The sequence below is a fragment of the Schistocerca nitens genome, chromosome 1 (assembly GCF_023898315.1).
Source record: "Schistocerca nitens isolate TAMUIC-IGC-003100 chromosome 1, iqSchNite1.1, whole genome shotgun sequence".
Lineage (NCBI taxonomy): Eukaryota > Metazoa > Arthropoda > Insecta > Orthoptera > Acrididae > Schistocerca > Schistocerca nitens.
Genome location: NC_064614.1, coordinates 1,110,392,254 through 1,110,409,170, shown reverse-complemented (window position 1 = coordinate 1,110,409,170; position 16,917 = coordinate 1,110,392,254). Strand labels below are relative to the sequence as shown.

Genomic DNA, 16,917 nt, shown 5'->3' with positions numbered 1-16,917 from the left:
GTCAGGGGAGATCCCGACTCGCCTTTAGCTGTATTAGGTACGGTGTCAGGACACGACCGCCTACGCTAAGTGGCTAAGCCGCACTGGGGAAGACAGCGGGGACCGCGGCGATACCGAGTGTGGCAACGGCGCCGCGATCGATAGGGCCGAGGCGAGGGCAGCGCGTCGCACGACACACCGACAGGCGGTGCGGCGCACCCTGACCCAAAGACGTGCGCACAGCGCAAATGCCAACTGAGAAGACTGCTGGCGAATCCCTGACCGGGGGCGGAAGGGAAAAACAGTGGTAACAAGTGACGTACAGCGCACACGCTCCCCCAACACCCACTCCCGACACGACACTCACAACTGCATCGATACTCCGCAAGCCACCTTACTGTGAACGGCGCAGTGTACTGATTTCACTGTTCCATTCACGAATAACGCGTCGGAGGAATGACTGTCGATTAAGCTCCAATTTTCCCTTGTTGCCGTGGTGGTCACTTCGCGAAAAGTTAGAAACAACTGACAAAATAAGTAAAGCACTCAGGAGAGTAGGAGAAAAAATTTAGCTTCACAAAGAGGATGGGTGTTATTTCAGAGGTTATAAACTAAATTTACTGCACTACTGACCATTAAAATTGCTACACCAAGAAGAAATGCAGATGATAACCGGGTATTCATTGGACAAATATATTACACTAGAACTGACATGTGATTACATTTTCACGCAATTTGGGTGCATAGATCCTGAGATATCAGTACCCAGAACAACCACCTCTGGCCGTAATAACGGCCTTGATACGCCTGGGCACTGAGTCAAACAGAGCTTGGATGGCGTACAGGTACAGCTGCCCACGCAGCTTGAACACATACCGCAGTTCATGAAGAGTAGTGACTGGCGTATTGTGACGAACCAGTTGCTAGGCCACCAATGACCAGACGATTTCACTTGGTGAGAGATCTGGAGAATGTGCTGGCCAGGGCAGCAGTCTAACATTTTCTGTATCCAGAAAGGCCTGTACAGGACCTGCAACATGCGGTCGTGCATTATCCTGCTGAAATGTAGGGTTTCGCAGGTATCGAATGAAGGGTAGAGTCATGAGTCGTAACACATCTGATATGTAACGTTCACTGTTCAAAGTACCGTCAATGCGAACAAGAGGTGACCGAGAAGTGTAACCAATGGCAGCCCATACTATCACGCCGGGTGATACGCCAGTATGGCGACGACGAATACACGCTTCCAATGTGATTTCACCGCGATGTCGCCTAACACGGATGCGACCATCATGATGCTGTAAACAGAACCTGGATTCATCCGAAAAAAATGACGTTTTGCCATTCGTGCACCCAGGTTCGTCGTCGAGTACACCATCGCAGGCGCTCCTGTCTGTGATGCAGCGTCAAGAGTAACCGCAGTCATGGTCTCCGAGCTGATAGTCCATGCTGCTGCAAACGTCGTCGAACTGTTCGTGCAGATGGTTGTCTTGCAAACGTCCCTATCTGTTGACTCAGGGATCGAGACGTGGCTGCACGATCCGTTACAGCCATGCGGATAAGATGCCTGTCATCTCGACTGCTAGTGATACGAGGCCGTTGGGATCCAGCACGGCGTTCCGTATTACCCTCCTGAACCCACCGATTCCATATTCTGCTAATAGTCATTGGATATCGACCAATGGGAGCAGCAATGTCGCGATACGATAAACCGCGATCGCGATAGGCTACTTTCCGACCTTTATCAAAGTCGGAAACGTGATGGTACGCATTTCTCCTCCTTACACGAGGCATCACAACACCGTTTCACCAGGCAACGCTGGTTAACTGCTGTTTGTGTATGAGAAATCGGTTGGAAACTTTCCTCATGTCAGCACGTTGTAGGTGTCGCCATCGGCTTTGAAAATCTAATCATTTGCACATCACAGCATCTTCTTCCTGTCAAATTTCGCGTCTGTAGCATGTCATCTTCGTGATGAAGCAATTTTAATGGCCAGTAATGTAATAACTTGGCAGTGTGATTCCAGGCACCAGTATGACGTCCCACCCCCTCTAGCCTGGTTGCATGCACTGATTGGGTTGGGAAGGATGTTATAAATCTGTTGCCTGGCTGACAACTGTTTTAACAGGTCCTAGATATCTTGATAATGCATTGGGATAGAATTGACGTCCATGTTCTACTTGGGACAGATATGGGGATCTTGCTGGGCACAGAAGTACAACAAAATCATGCAGATAGTTCAGAGATACGTGCCATGTGTGGATGAGCAGTGTCCTGTTCAAAAATGACAGCACCATAGTGTCGCGTGGGAGGTAGCACACGAGGATGAAGAATGTCTAATAGGCGCCTTCCATCCGCAAAAACATTTTCCTCTGTATATGCGCTTGAGGGAGCGTGGGGCGCGTGGGGCATGTGTGGTGCGACCAGTATGTAGTGAGCGGGGCCGACTATTGGCGTGTAGTGCTGATGACAGATTTTGTTGAGAAGGACCGAAGAATAAGCACCAGGCTTCTCGCCACTGCGGTCGGAATATCACAATCTACTGTTACGGGATATTACTGCACAGAAACCATTATCATCACTTTTGCGTTACAAGCATTGTCGCCAGTGGACTACCAGAGGCTAGACTTCTGTAAGTTCATCCTGCGGCGTCAGAGGCACGAATAGAATTTTTGACGAATAATACTGATCACGGACGAAGCCCATTTCACGAAGGAGGGTATGGTGATGGCTGGTTCAAATGGCTCTGAGCACTATGGGACTCAACTGCTGTGGTCATAAGTCCCCTAGAACTTAGAACTACTTAAACCTAACTAACTTAAGGACAGCACACAACACCCAGCCATCACGAGGCAGAGAAAATCCCTGACCCCGCCGGGAATCGAACCCGGGAACCCGGGCGTGGGAAGCGAGAACGCTACCGCACGACCACGAGATGCGGGCGAGGGTATGGTGAATTCACTTAACTAGCACAAGAGGGCTAAAGTAAAGCCCCATAGCACAGTGGTACGAGGATATCAACGATACGGGATCAATATTTGGTGTGGTATTATCGATAGACATCTCCTAGGGCTATGTGTGCCACCACCAAGGCCGATAGGACAGCGGTATCTGCGTTTCCTGGATGCAACGTTACCGTACTTGTTAGAAGACGTCGGTTCGGCCCCTCGTATGAACCTGTGGTACACTCACGTGTTTTGGTTATGGTTTTAGGGCGCAAAACTGCTACGGTCATTAGCGCCCGGTATGTGGCTTTGGGAAAGGTGTAAAAAAAATAAAAAAAAAAAAAAACAAATTGGAGATCAGCAGCAATGAGAGCGAAACTCAAAAAGAGGGGAAACTAAAAACAGTAGGAAACCTTAGAAAACCACTATAGAAGGTGGGGTTGTTTTCCCCAAAAAGGGCTTCAAATGACCGATGTCATCTCACTGACTCTAGGACGCGATCGGTTGAGCGCGTGTCATCTGCTAAAATGGGCAGGCGACAGCTGTAGACGGGCGCGTAACTGAGTAAAATAGAGGCACTCAAGTAAAAGGTGTCTCGCCGTCCACAGTTGAGACCAATGGGGACAAAGGGGGGAGGATCGCCACTTAAAAGATGCCGATGGCTAAAAAGACAGCGCCCTATCCGGAGTCTAGTTAAAATTACCTCCTCCCGACGACTAGTTCGAGAGGAAGAGGTCCAAGCACAGGGAAGAACTTTCACGTCCCGCAATTTATTACTGGAAAGTGTAGACCAATGTGCGTGCCATAAAAGAGCAGCACGACGACATAAAACACTCTGTAGGTCGGCGAAGGAATACACTCACGCTGGAGCCCCCACTCACTCCAGCGCCACAGTGGGACGCCATCTGGACAATTCCTTCCCTTCCAAATGGAATAGGCATGGAGGCCCTGTAGCGTGGCCAGCCAGATCGCCGGACGTTAATCCACTGGATTTGTATTTGTGAGGCAATTTTAAATCTATGATTTATGTCTGAGGTATTGTTGATGACAACCTTCGATGCAGAATACCACACGCCTGTAATATTACACGGAGAGCTACAGACATGATTGATCGTGTTCAGCAACCCTTTCTGCGAGGAGTCTAGCTCTGCCACACACGCCGTGGCAGTCACTTCGAACAGTACCTACGAAATGCCACTGCAGCTCTTGTATTCTGCTTTTTACTCGTTCCCTAAAGGAACATGCCTACACAGTAATAATGTTACTCCTCACTTCCCCTATTCCAACTAGCCACGATACATAACACAGCAGGTGAAAACGGACCAAGATAGATGTGAACGCTGTCGTTGCTTGACGCTGCATGCCTCGCCTTCTAATCGGCGACGTAGACTACCTACGGAGATAGATCTATCTACGTGCTACAACTAGTCACCTAACCACACCTCCTGCGTGGGATGTGTCAACTTTGTATTTTCATATGGAAAACCCCATTTTGTAGTGCATATTCGGATTCTACGCCAAAAAATACCTACAGTTTTTCTCAACCCATTGTTTTCTGTTCGTAGTAGGTGGCACTGTAGTCGACCTATCAAATGTGCCTTTTCTTTTGCAAGTCAGATCTAAAGCATTTGATTCTACATTTCATTTAGATATAAATGTAAACCTTTGTTTTCTACCGGTTGATAAGTGATGTTTTAACATCAATCGAGTGTTGCAAATTTGATGGTACAGTACAAATACTGTGGATAGACAATGACATTTCTGACAAATAAGCAGTTTTTATGGTAAAAGTTTACTGTTCCCTACGGTGTTGATTGTCGTGAGTCTCCATATCATCGGAATGCTTGATTTTGGAGGCCGCCCTTGAATACCGCCATCAGGGAGACCGATTTCGGAGTGTTTCCATCCAACCACCGGAACTCTCGCGCTGGATGCTACGCGGCTACCGGTGGAATGCAAAACCACAACCATTGTAATAAGGTAAAATTTACATCAAGTGATAGTGACAGGCGCACCTGCATGGATACACGCATATCGTGTAACCGCTCGAGCTCTCGCCCCATCGCTCAGCGCTCCCCATTGCAGCGCCGCGGCTTTGCAAGCACTATGGAGCCTGTTGTCGCACAGCTGGCGTAATGAATGTTGTATATGTTGCAAAGAAGATCGAAATCATTTTAATTTATGGCGAGGCTACAAGGAAGTTTAACGCTGCTGTTGCTCTTTCCACCGAACATTTTGCTGACAGGCCACCATCTCGTGCAACTATAAATCGAGTTATACAAACGCCTAAAAAAATTTCGTATAGCAACTCTAACGAGGAACATCGGTAATGGAATTGCAGTACTAGCTTCGGTGGCTCATAAACCACATGCAAGTATCGGACATACATGCCGCAGAAGTGGGGAATTGTGAACAAGTGTTTGGGCGATCCTACACCGTCACAAATACCATCCCTACCATGTTTGCACGCATTAAGAACATGGGAATGATTTTCGGAATAAGATGCAATTCTGGAAACGCAGAAAGACTTGCAGTTCTTTTGTCAGGTAATTTTGCCCCTGACGAGTCAACTTTTACGAACCACGGCGAACTTAATAGGGGTAAAATGCTTTACTGGAATAGGGAACACCCGCATTGGATACGTGAGGTTGCTCGTCGACCTTTGTTACAGCTGGTGCGGTATCATAGGCGACAAACCAATCGGCACACTCTTTGTGGAAGGCACACTGAACGGAGAACGATATCATGAAGTTATTGCAAGAGGAGCTACCTATTCTGTTGTAAGATGTACACCTCGTAGTGCGACAGACCATGTGGTTGCCAACATTTATGGTTATCCGGCACATCACTCGACAAAAGGCAAAGAAGTATTGAAGCGGAATTTAAATCTTCGCTGGATCGGTAGAGGTGGTTCAGTAACGTGGCCTGTCAGATCACCAGAGCTTACGACGCCAGGTTTTTTTCTTGTGTGGTTATCTGAAGGACAAGGTGTGTGCAGAAGTACCAACTACTCGACAGAGCTTCTTTACATGCATGAATTAATACACGCGTGAATTAATACACGCGTGAATTAATACACGCGTGAATTAATACACGCGTGAATTAATACATGCGTGAATTAATACATGCGTGAATTAATACATGCATGAATTAATACATGTATTGAAATGGAAGGTCGTCAGTTTGAGCACTTATTGTGAATTACAGTCATGGTGAGAGGCAAGGGTATAAAAATGCTAAATCAAACATCCCGATGGGAACAGAAATTGTTACATCGATGTCTTTCCTCCTAGATCACGCTAAACGTAGTTTCTAACCCCACACAGAAACGGCTAACTATATTGTACTGCATGATCAAATTTGCAACACTAAAGTAAATTTCAAACAAATATTAACCATTGAACAGAGGTTAACATTTACATCATAAATGAAATAGAAGCAAATGCGTCGTTTCTTAATTGCAAAAACAGGTACACTTTATATTTGTCGATTACAGTGCCATCCACCACGAATGAAAAACAATGATATGAGTAAACAATACGTATTTCTTTGCGTAGAATCCAAATATGCAATAAACATGTGATGTTATCATTTGGAAATACAAAGTTGATCCCGTCCACGCAGGAGGGGTTGTTAGGAAGTGGCCAACCGTAGCCTAGATGTCCCCTTTGCCAATATTAGCTTTTCAAGTAGAACATTTTTCGTACGATGTGTCGTTTTAGAGATATTTCGTTATCTCAAGTTAAAACAAGAGTGTAACGGGTATAAGTGCAGATATTTGATGACTGACCAGTGTACTGAACAACATTGCATCAGTATTACCATCAACTCTCAGGCAGCGCAACGTAATTTTAAACTATTAGTTCTCAGAACAATCTACACTGCAACGCCCTTAAAAGTTTTTTTGGCATTTCTCAGCACCCCACAATTATTTGTGTCGAGAATCTGTAGGGTCACGCAAAGCATTCTGTTTCATTTGAGCATCCTTTCTGATCTTCCACGATTCTCTTTTTTCGTCCATGGAGTCACTACCCTCAGTCCACTTTGTCCTTGGTTTCTTTGTGATATTCTCTGATCTAACATTCCACTTGTCTCTGCCTGTAACTTCTATGGAATCGATTTGTGCTTTTTCTGGGTCAAGTCTGACTTGGGTGATTCATGGTATTGTTGACTTGACCCTTGTATGTATGTCAGAATTCTAATGGTGAGTTAATTGTGGTAGCCTGCTGATGTGCCCATAGAACTTTAACCTTTTTCTGACCTATGCTGCAAGACCGGACGCCTTCTCTGTGGTTTTCCTAGACTGTAATCTGTATCCTCTTCTGTCAGATTGGGGCCGAGAATTTTTCCCATGGTTTTCCGTTCTTCCTTCAGTATGCTTTCCATATGGAGTGTTAGTGTCTTTTTTTATCTGAATACATTATCTCAGACTTGATTACTGTGTTGTAGAGTGATCTTTCTTTGAAAGGACACATTTCTTATTATATATATGTCTTGTGTTCTGCCGCAAGTTTTCTTTTTCTGCAATGGAGTCTTCTATGAGATCTTTCCTCCCCCTGCAGGTTCGAGGATTTCTCCTACCTATTTGAAGTGTGTAACTATCTTGCCGTACTCTGAGTCTAATTTCTCTTTAATTTTGAGCAGCAGAATTCAGACTTCTGTACAGAGATTGTAGGCCAACTTTTTCCACACATTCTTTTAGTATTTCTGTTTGTTTGGTTGCTGTTTGGCTGCTGTTTCTTCTTTACCCGAGGGAAGGGATAGGTAGTCTGTGAATGCTAGGTTTGAGATTCCTATCTTATCCCTGGATCGTCCTTGTGTTGGTTTTAGTGTCCTTTGAGTTCTTTTCCCCAGTCACTTATTACTTTGTCTAGGACTAGGTTGAACAATAGTGGGGACAATCCGTCACCTTCGCGTACTCCGTTTTTAATCATGAAGGGGTCGGAGATTTCACCTATGAACTTAACTTTCGATGTTAAGCCATCCAATGTCTGTGTGATTAGTTGTGTTTTTGAGTCTAGTCCTTGTTCTAAGACGTTGATTAAGTATTATCGGACAAAAGAATCGTATAAATTCTTGAATCCTGTGGAAGTGCAAATGATTGCAGTGTTCCCGATAGCCTTGGATTTTAGAGCTGTTTCCAGATTAAAGTTTTGTTCTGTGTATGAACGGCAGGGGAGAAGTTTGCCTCGTATTCACCAATTTTGTGTTCTAACTGTTCTTATGTTCTCTGTAATAAGCAAGCTGAGAAAATTTTGGAGGTAACGTGTAGCAGGGAGATTCCTCTGTAGTTGTTCACGTTCGCCCTATCCTTTATCGTGCAGCGACTGGGTAATTTCTCCTAAGAGTCGTCAGGTGAATGTTCCCTGGTGTTTCGGCAGATGTTTGCAATCTTGTTTTTGCAACGTGTAGCTGGAGTCAGCCCAGCAGGTGCTACTGATCAGGTCTTTCACGTTACGCTCAGTGTCGATGGAAAGAGCGTTTCTTTCCCGTTACAATGACTTTTGAAGTGGAATCTTACATGCCCATTCGACAGGACGCTTCCAAATCAGTCTAACGCAATATTCATTTTACCGATATGTATTAACAGGGACAATGAAACCCAAGGATAACTAGTACACCAGCGACAGCACCGACCTGACCCTATAGTTACACTGGCAACGGACACTTCTCCCAACAAGAACAGTCACTATAGAGTACATGAAATGTATTCGCAATTGCGAATAATGACAACCATCAGCTGTAGAACTGATTGACAACGAAAATTTGTGCCGGACTGCGACTCGAACCCGGCTTTCCCGCCTTACCATTTGGGTATCCGTGAAGGACTCGTGGTCAGGCCCAAACCTCCGTATGTCAGCCATGCGCCCACGACCTGTACTCTTACATCCGTTGTGTGTATTCCCGTACAGGTCAGACGTTTTACTTTAAAGTCGCTTGCCCGGCATCGGCAGATATATACGATATTGCAGTGCCTGTGTCATTCTGACTACACGCATGCATGTCCAAAACGACGACATATGGAAGTTTGGCTCTGGCCGTGAGTCGTGCACGGATAGCCTAATGTAAGGCGACCGCTCGCGATAAGCGAGAAATCCGGGTTCGAGTCCCAGTCCGGCACAAATTTTCATTGTCAATCCATTCTACAGCTGATGTCATTATTCGCAATTACGAATTCAGTTCATGTATCACGTATTTCCTAACCGCTGTAGTCGCCACAGTGCCTGTTCCTTTGGACATGCATCCACGTCCAAAGGAACTTTGCATCGTAATTGGAACAACACAGCCACTGCAATATCGTAGTCACTGTAGAATGTTTCATTTTGCTGACGGAGTCAGAACCTCACCTCTGCTTGCACCGCTTCATCACTATCAAAGTAAAGTCCTTTAAGGTGGTCTTTAAGTTTCAGAATCAGATTAAAATCTGCATGGAACCAAATCGGGACTATGTAATGATCGGTGACAGTGACCACAAACAGACTGTTGCAGATGTAGCATTCGTGTGTGATCTCCCATTGTCAAGCTGGAGGAAAGGGTGCTCCATGTGTGGACGAATGTTTTCTGCAGTTAGAAACTATTGCAACACACTGTTTCAGGCACCTACACAGCGTAAGAGCAGAATGAAAGCCTGTATCCTGCCTGCCGATTCGCCGCGGCTGTCCAGCGCATCTATACGCGCGTAAGGATGCTTAGAGAGCTAGGTTTCGTCCTCGCTGCTTTTCCAACCACATTTAAATTCTTTAATTCAAAAGTAAGTGGTCATCAATGATGGTGCAGAGTCCGTGTGAACTTCATCCCATTCTGTGCAGCAGTCCAACCCTTCAAATGAAAATGTTTAACAACAGCACGAAACTTATCTCCAGTATCAATCGCAGTCGACACACTGACCAAACCACTGTCAACAATGAACTGTACGCTGTCCACTTTAATTTTTTGTGCAATTCTTGGTATAATGAAGTTTACCACCCACGAAGGCGCAACAAAAATGTTCCGTTCTTTCACAGAAATTTACCAGACATACGAGACCATCCTTTTATTCCCTCCGTATGGTCGCATGAGGTAGGTCTGCAGTCCAAAACTCCCATACCTCATGAAAATCTAAGGTAGCCTGTGACTTCTTGTATCAGGAAGACATCCATCTCCAGGAATTTCCATACCTTTAGTTACTAATTATTTCTTCATGGAACTTTGAATATGTGAGTCCTTCCCATAAGTTCTAATATCAACATGTGTGTATGTATATATGCAGTCTTCAGTCCGAAGAAAGTTTTGATGCAGCTCTCCACGAAGCTCTATCCTATGCGAGCCTCGTCATCTCCGGAAAGGTACTGCAACCTACATCTTTCTGAATCTGCTTGCTATGTTCACCTCTGTCTTCCTCTACGATTTTTACTCCCACGCTTCCCTCCAATACTTAAGTGGTGCTACCTTGATGTCTCAGAATGTGTCGTAAGAACTGATTCCTTCTTTTGGTCAAGCTGTGCCGCAAGTTTCTTCTCTCTCCAGATCTGCTAAGTATCTCCTCATTAGTTATGCGGTCTACCCACCTGATCTTCAGCATTCTTCTGCAGACCCACATTTCACAAGTTTCTATCTCATTCTTCTCTAAACTGTTTATCGACCATGGTTCACATCCGTACATGACTACTCTCCATGTAATTACTTTCACAAGACTTCTTGACACATTGATCTATCTTCAATGTTAAATTTCTCTTTTTAAGAAGAGCTTTTCTTGTCATTGCCAGTCTACATTTAATATATCCTCTCTACTTCGACCGTCGTCAGTTATTTTGCTCCCCAAATAGCAAAACTCCTCTACTACTTAAGTCTCTCATTTCCTAATCTAATTCCTCGGAATCACCAGATTTAATTCGACTACGTTCGATTATTCTTGTTTTGATTTTGTTGGTGTTCATCTTACATGCTCCTTTTATGACGCTGTCAATTCCGTTCAACTGCTCTTCCAGGTCCCTTGCTGTCTGACAGAATTACAACGTCGGCGGCAAACCTCGGAGTTTTTATTTCTTTTCCCTGAACTTTAATTCCCACGCCAAATTTTTCTTTTGTTTGCTTTACTGCTTGTTAAATACACATCGGGGATAACCAACAACCCCGTCTCACTCCTTTTCAACCACTGCCTCGAATCTGCTAGCGCCATCAACACTATGGGCGAATATCCTTTGTAGTTGAAATTTGATGAGTTCATTATTCGTATGTCTACCATCAATAGCTCCAATACAGTGTGGAAAATTTGCCTTCAGTGAGAAATTGTGAGCCATTTATTTCCAATTGCGCGCTTTCATAGACTGGGAAAGAATCGAAGGGCGCTGTCGTGTCGTGAACACAGCGCTGATGTGACGGCTGCCGGACAAATGTGGAAAATGGCCTTCGCACGGCAGACTTTAGCAACAAGTGCGTCTACATCTGTCCATTAGGTCTACTGTCATTTGCCTTCCTTTTTTATTTCCTAACTTCCCGTACGCTTAACTCTTTCACTGCTCCAGACGTAATTATACGCTAATCGTTTCACTGCTCCAGACGTATATATACTATTTACTATGAAAAATACAGCGGTTCCCTGCTACAGTCGTATAGTTACGTATAACGCCGACAACCGGGCCAGCGAGTCGGCGGTAATTGTTGCGCAAGTATGCAGTTTAATTGTTGGAATACTAGGAAATACCTGAAAGACTATTGCATGCTGAATTCTCTTTCTGCTGAGTTCATTCGTATCGCTATATTACCTAGTTTGTGTGCGGCCGTTTCCGCGTTACCGAATAAAATGACGCGACGTTACCGTCCGTTTACAGACGATGATCTGCTGAGTTTTCTAAACCGAAGTGACGACGAGGACATCATGCCCAATCCAGCTGATTTTGGGTGGACAGATGACGAGCTGGCAGATAAATCTGTCACCACAAATATAAAAAATATTTGTGAACCAACAAACGTTGAACCAATAAATGCAGATCCAGATTTTGATGTTATCGTCGATTCTTCCTCCGATCCCGAAGAAGAGCCTGAGCGTATGCCTGAAAAATCTCCTAAGAGACACAAAACAGTTGTTTTTAGATGGAAAGGCTGATTTGGACCCTAAAGTGCATAATTTCGATAACAGTGGTTCCGGTTGCAAAATGGTCAATTTAGATGATTTATGTACTGTATACGACTGCTTCCAAGGTTTTTTTTAGCCAAGACATTGTGAGTTACATAGCTGAGCAATGTAATTTATATTATGAAAACCTTTGCAATGATGCCAGTGAAAAATCAAGACTGCGACGTTGGAAAAACAGAAACAGTGACGAAGTTTACTGTTTCCTTGCTGTAAATTTTCTGATGGCTCAAGTGAGAAAAAATGAAATAAACAGTTATTGGACTAATGATCAGTTACTGTCTACTCCAATGTTTGCGCAAATCATGCCGAGAGATAGATATCTTCTGTTACTTAGAATGTTACATTTTGCTGATAACAGTAAGGACCCTGGAGATGACAACATCTGGAAATTACGTCGAACTGTGGGTCAAATGGCTCTGAGCACTATGGGACTTAACATCTGTGGTCACCAGTCCCCTAGAACTTAGAACTACTTAAACCTAACTAACCTAAGGACATCACACACATCCATGCCAGAGGCAGGATTCGAACCTGCGGCCGTAGCGGTCACGCGGTTCCAGACTGAAGCGCCTAGAACCGCACGGCCACACAGGCCGGCCTAACTGTGGGTCACTTAAGAAAAGTATTTCCAGGTGCTTTCTATCCTTTTAAAAATTTGTGCACTGATGTAAGTTTAGTTCTCTTCAAAGGTCGTGTCGTCTACAAGCAGTACATTCCTTCTAAACGCCACAGATTTTGTGTAAATTTTTTTGTGTTATGTGAATGTGAAACTGGTTATATTCTTGACTTATTTATGTGGGTGCAGCAACAGACGTAAAAAAAGAAACTGACTTTAGTGTAAATGTTGGAATACCTGGAAGCATTGTTCTCACTTTACTTGAACGTTACCTTGGTAAAGGTCGCACATGATATGTTGACAATTGATACACTAGCCCAACGTTATTTTCCTATCTGCATGACAGAGTGACTAATGCCTGTGGAACTGTGAGAACAAACCGCATGCCTGCTTTATCAAAATAACTTAGAAAAGGCGAGATGGAGTTTATGTCAACAGATAAACTTCTTGATCTGAAGTGGCAGGACAAGCGGGAAGTGAGGATGCTTTCAACTCTTCACACAAGCGAAATTACAGCGACTGACAAAATTGACGGAACCACGAAATGAACCAAAAACAAAACCAGCTTGCATCGTAAGCTACACTGAAAATATGGGGGCCGTCGACAGGACCGACATGATGCTAAGTTCAGTAGAATGTGTACGAAAAACTGTAAAATGGTATAAAAAAAAGTATTTTTTCATTTGGTGGATCTGTGTCTGCTCAATGCGCATGCATTATATAAAACTCAAACGGGACGAAATATTTCAGTATCTGATTTTCAACAGAAACTTATCAAGGAGATCCTAGAGATTCACCACCAAGCGCAAACAGAGGGGCGTCGTGGGAGATTCGCGGACGGTGACAATCCCTTACGCCTAACCGAGCGCCGCTTTATCTCGCTAATCCCAGGAGCTTCAAAGAAGAAGGCCGCCCAGAGAACACAAAACATGATAAACGAAGTGACACAAGACACATTCGTGTAAAATGTAATGTGCCTTTATGTTTGAATTTTTGTTTCGAGAGATATCACACTTTGAAGTATTACTAATGTTATATGTTTTGTATTTGGTGTCTCCTAATAAAGTACCTTTTTTGAACAAAATAAGACTTTCTGAACAAAGATTTAAAAAATGAAACGATTTACACCGACAATACTGGATTTTGCGTCTCATTTTTATCTCAATAATAACGGTAGACTGCTACAGTCGTATATATACGCACCGGGTGAAAATAACGCGCACAGGGCGGGAGCCGCTGAGAGTAAATGCGCAGTGAAATGGTTAAATATGTCCTGAGATGCATCATGAACGATTTATTTCTTTACTGGAGAACTAATAGTTTTGTGGGACAAAAATCTATGAATTGTTTGTGTTGTGAATGAATGGTGTGCGATTCTTTTTCTAATGGAGGCTGAGGCCAAAAGCTTTGGGTATGTGTCTTAATTGTACCTGTGTGCAACTTAATGTGTCATCTTTACAGTAAAAAACAATCTATCTTTCCCCACATTGTTGATAATCCAACCTGGAGTTTCCACAGTGATTAGTTTGGATGTTTATATTAAATATTCAATGGTACAGTCACAGTAGGTGTTTCTTACACTGGTTTTCAGATTATGTTGATTATTCAACTTTCAATGAAATGTTATCCAACTCTTAAGGGACAGAATAAAAAACACTGTTGGCGAAGTGTTCATGGACTGCCTGAAAATAAAGTATTCAAATTCTGCATGTTTTTCCTGTGCAGGTCATTCATACAATGTGTTTAATAGAAAATTAAGTTTCAATGGCTCAGTGCTCAAACGTGTGGAAGAAACATCTTTTCAAAGCAACCAAAGGAAATCTTACTTTCAGATTGGTGTTAAATGTGTTCTGTCACACCAAAAGCAGAAGCACCAAAGACTTCAAACCAAAAGTTTTTTTCTAAAATTAGATGAATGGTATGGTTTGAAAACATTTTCAATATGTATCAATGTGGAACTCATTCCTTCCAATCAGATTAATGGATAGGCACTTTTGAAGCTATTTTAGATTTTTAGAATTAGGAAAAGTCAATATCTGAACAATGAATTGCCCAGATATGGAATAAGAGTGTAAATAAAAATAAACAAAAAAATTTTCTATTGTCTTTTAAAAGCACCATTTTTTACACTATGTGAAAGCTGTCATTTTGTTATACCCATTATCCAACCAAACCAAAATAAGAATTACTCACACAAGAAAACACTGCAGATCAGGAACTGTGATTGTTGAACCTGGAACACATGATGAAAAGTTAATGTTCCAGTTACTTAAGTTCTGAAAGTACAATAGAATAAAAATTAAGTATCACTATCATGGGGGGGAAAGAAAAATTACAAAGCTATTATTGGAACATTGGTGAAAGTAACTGGCAGACAGCAGTAAAGGCTGAAATTTAAATATCTGTATCGCGAGTTAATGGAGTTAAGCTATACTTGAAGTGAAACAAATCATTTCGTGCAAACTACCTTTCTGTTCCTCTCCTGGCTACTTCATTTTCTGAATTTTTTTTCCTTCATTTAGCACAGTGAATGTCGCACTAAACAGACTAGAAGGTTCAGATTATTGCAGTTCAGCAGGGTCTGATCACTTTGTTAGCAATGCACCATTTTTTAAGCAAATCCTTATTTAACGTAACTGTTTGATAGTCCATCAGGATAATGCTTCAAAGAACACACAACAAGAAACTCCAACATTGCTTATAAATTTTCCTACACACTACACTCTAGTATTTTTCTACGTTAAAAGGAAATAAAACCATTTCTGAATTTGAAAGACTAAATATTTGCCTAGCGAGAAAAATGAGCTGGCAAAATATTACTTCTGTACAGCATCAATAACACATTCATTGGCATTTCACTTCGTCATTCAAAGTGTCTAAATATAACCTAGTTAGCTGTTCCATAGGTCATATAAATATTATGATGTATAGCATGTCGACTTAACAACCATAGAATAATACTTTTAAAAAAACAAACGAAAACAATGTGTGTGTACATGCTGGTCATTTACAGTTTTTTCTGCCTATGTACTAATTATTTCTATCAGTAATTCCTCTATCATATAGAAGTAGTTAAGGAGAAACATCTTTAATCTATATCTGCCAGACATCTTATTTGTCTAAGAGTTTTACGACTGTACATTACATCCCTCCCTTTCTATCCCGAAAATTGATTAAATGTTTTTTTTTTCCTTGTAGTATTGTCCAGAATATCTGTTAATCACAAACTCAGGTGGACTGTTCACAAATTTCATATGTGAGTAGGTGTACAGTAAGGCTGTGGGTAATACTTCCACTAACTGCTTACAGAGGTCCCTGTAAGATGTACAAATGTGAACCCCAGACATGTTTCTAATTACCTACTTTTGTGCAATGAATACTTTATGCCGACATGAGCAGTTACACCAGAATTTTATCCCATAGGCCATAAGAGATCAGTGAATGGGAAACTGCAAAATATGTTCACTTACTGCTTTTTATATCCACAAAGTGGTGAATTATTCTTATGGCAAAAGTAGCTGAACCTGAACTTTTAGTAGGTCTCCTATATAGATTATCCAGTTCAAGTTCTAATTAATTTGTATACCTAATTTCTTGGAATTATATTATTTCTTATTGCTAGTAGGTGGGATACTACACTCCTGGGAATGGAAAAAAGAACACATTGACACCGGTGTGTCAGACCCACCATACTTGCTCCGGACACTGCGAGAGGGCTGTACAAGCAATGATCACACGCACGGCACAGCGGACACACCAGGAACCGCGGTGTTGGCCGTCGAATGGCGCTAGCTGCGCAGCATTTGTGCACCGCCGCCGTCAGTGTCAGCCAGTTTGCCGTGGCATACGGAGCTCCATCGCAGTCTTTAACACTGGTAGCATGCCGCGACAGCGTGGACGTGAACCGTATGTGCAGTTGACGGACTTTGAGCGAGGGCGTATAGTGGGCATGCGGGAGGCCGGGTGGACGTACCGCCGAATTGCTCAACACGTGGGGCGTGAGGTCTCCACAGTACATCGATGTTGTCGCCAGTGGTCGGCGGAAGGTGCACGTGCCCGTCGACCTGGGACCGGACCGCAGCGACGCACGGATGCACGCCAAGACCGTAGGATCCTACGCAGTGCCGTAGGGGACCGCACCGCCACTTCCCAGCAAATTAGGGACACTGTTGCTCCTGGGGTATCGGCGAGGACCATTCGCAACCGTCTCCATGAAGCTGGGCTACGGTCCCGCACACCGCTAGGCCGTCTTCCGCTCACG

At 43.3% G+C, this 16,917-nt stretch overlaps 1 protein-coding gene across 1 annotated transcript in view; it reads right to left on the bottom strand.

Annotated features, from left to right (window-relative positions):
* The window catches only part of LOC126198988 (synaptosomal-associated protein 25), a 393,632-nt gene that overhangs the window by 335,015 nt on the left and 41,700 nt on the right, over positions 1–16,917 (bottom strand). Inside the window, exon 2 of the mRNA XM_049935684.1 lies at positions 14,850–14,889. The gene's annotated coding sequence lies outside the window, so the exon portion shown is untranslated. The remainder of the gene's footprint in view (positions 1–14,849; positions 14,890–16,917) is intronic.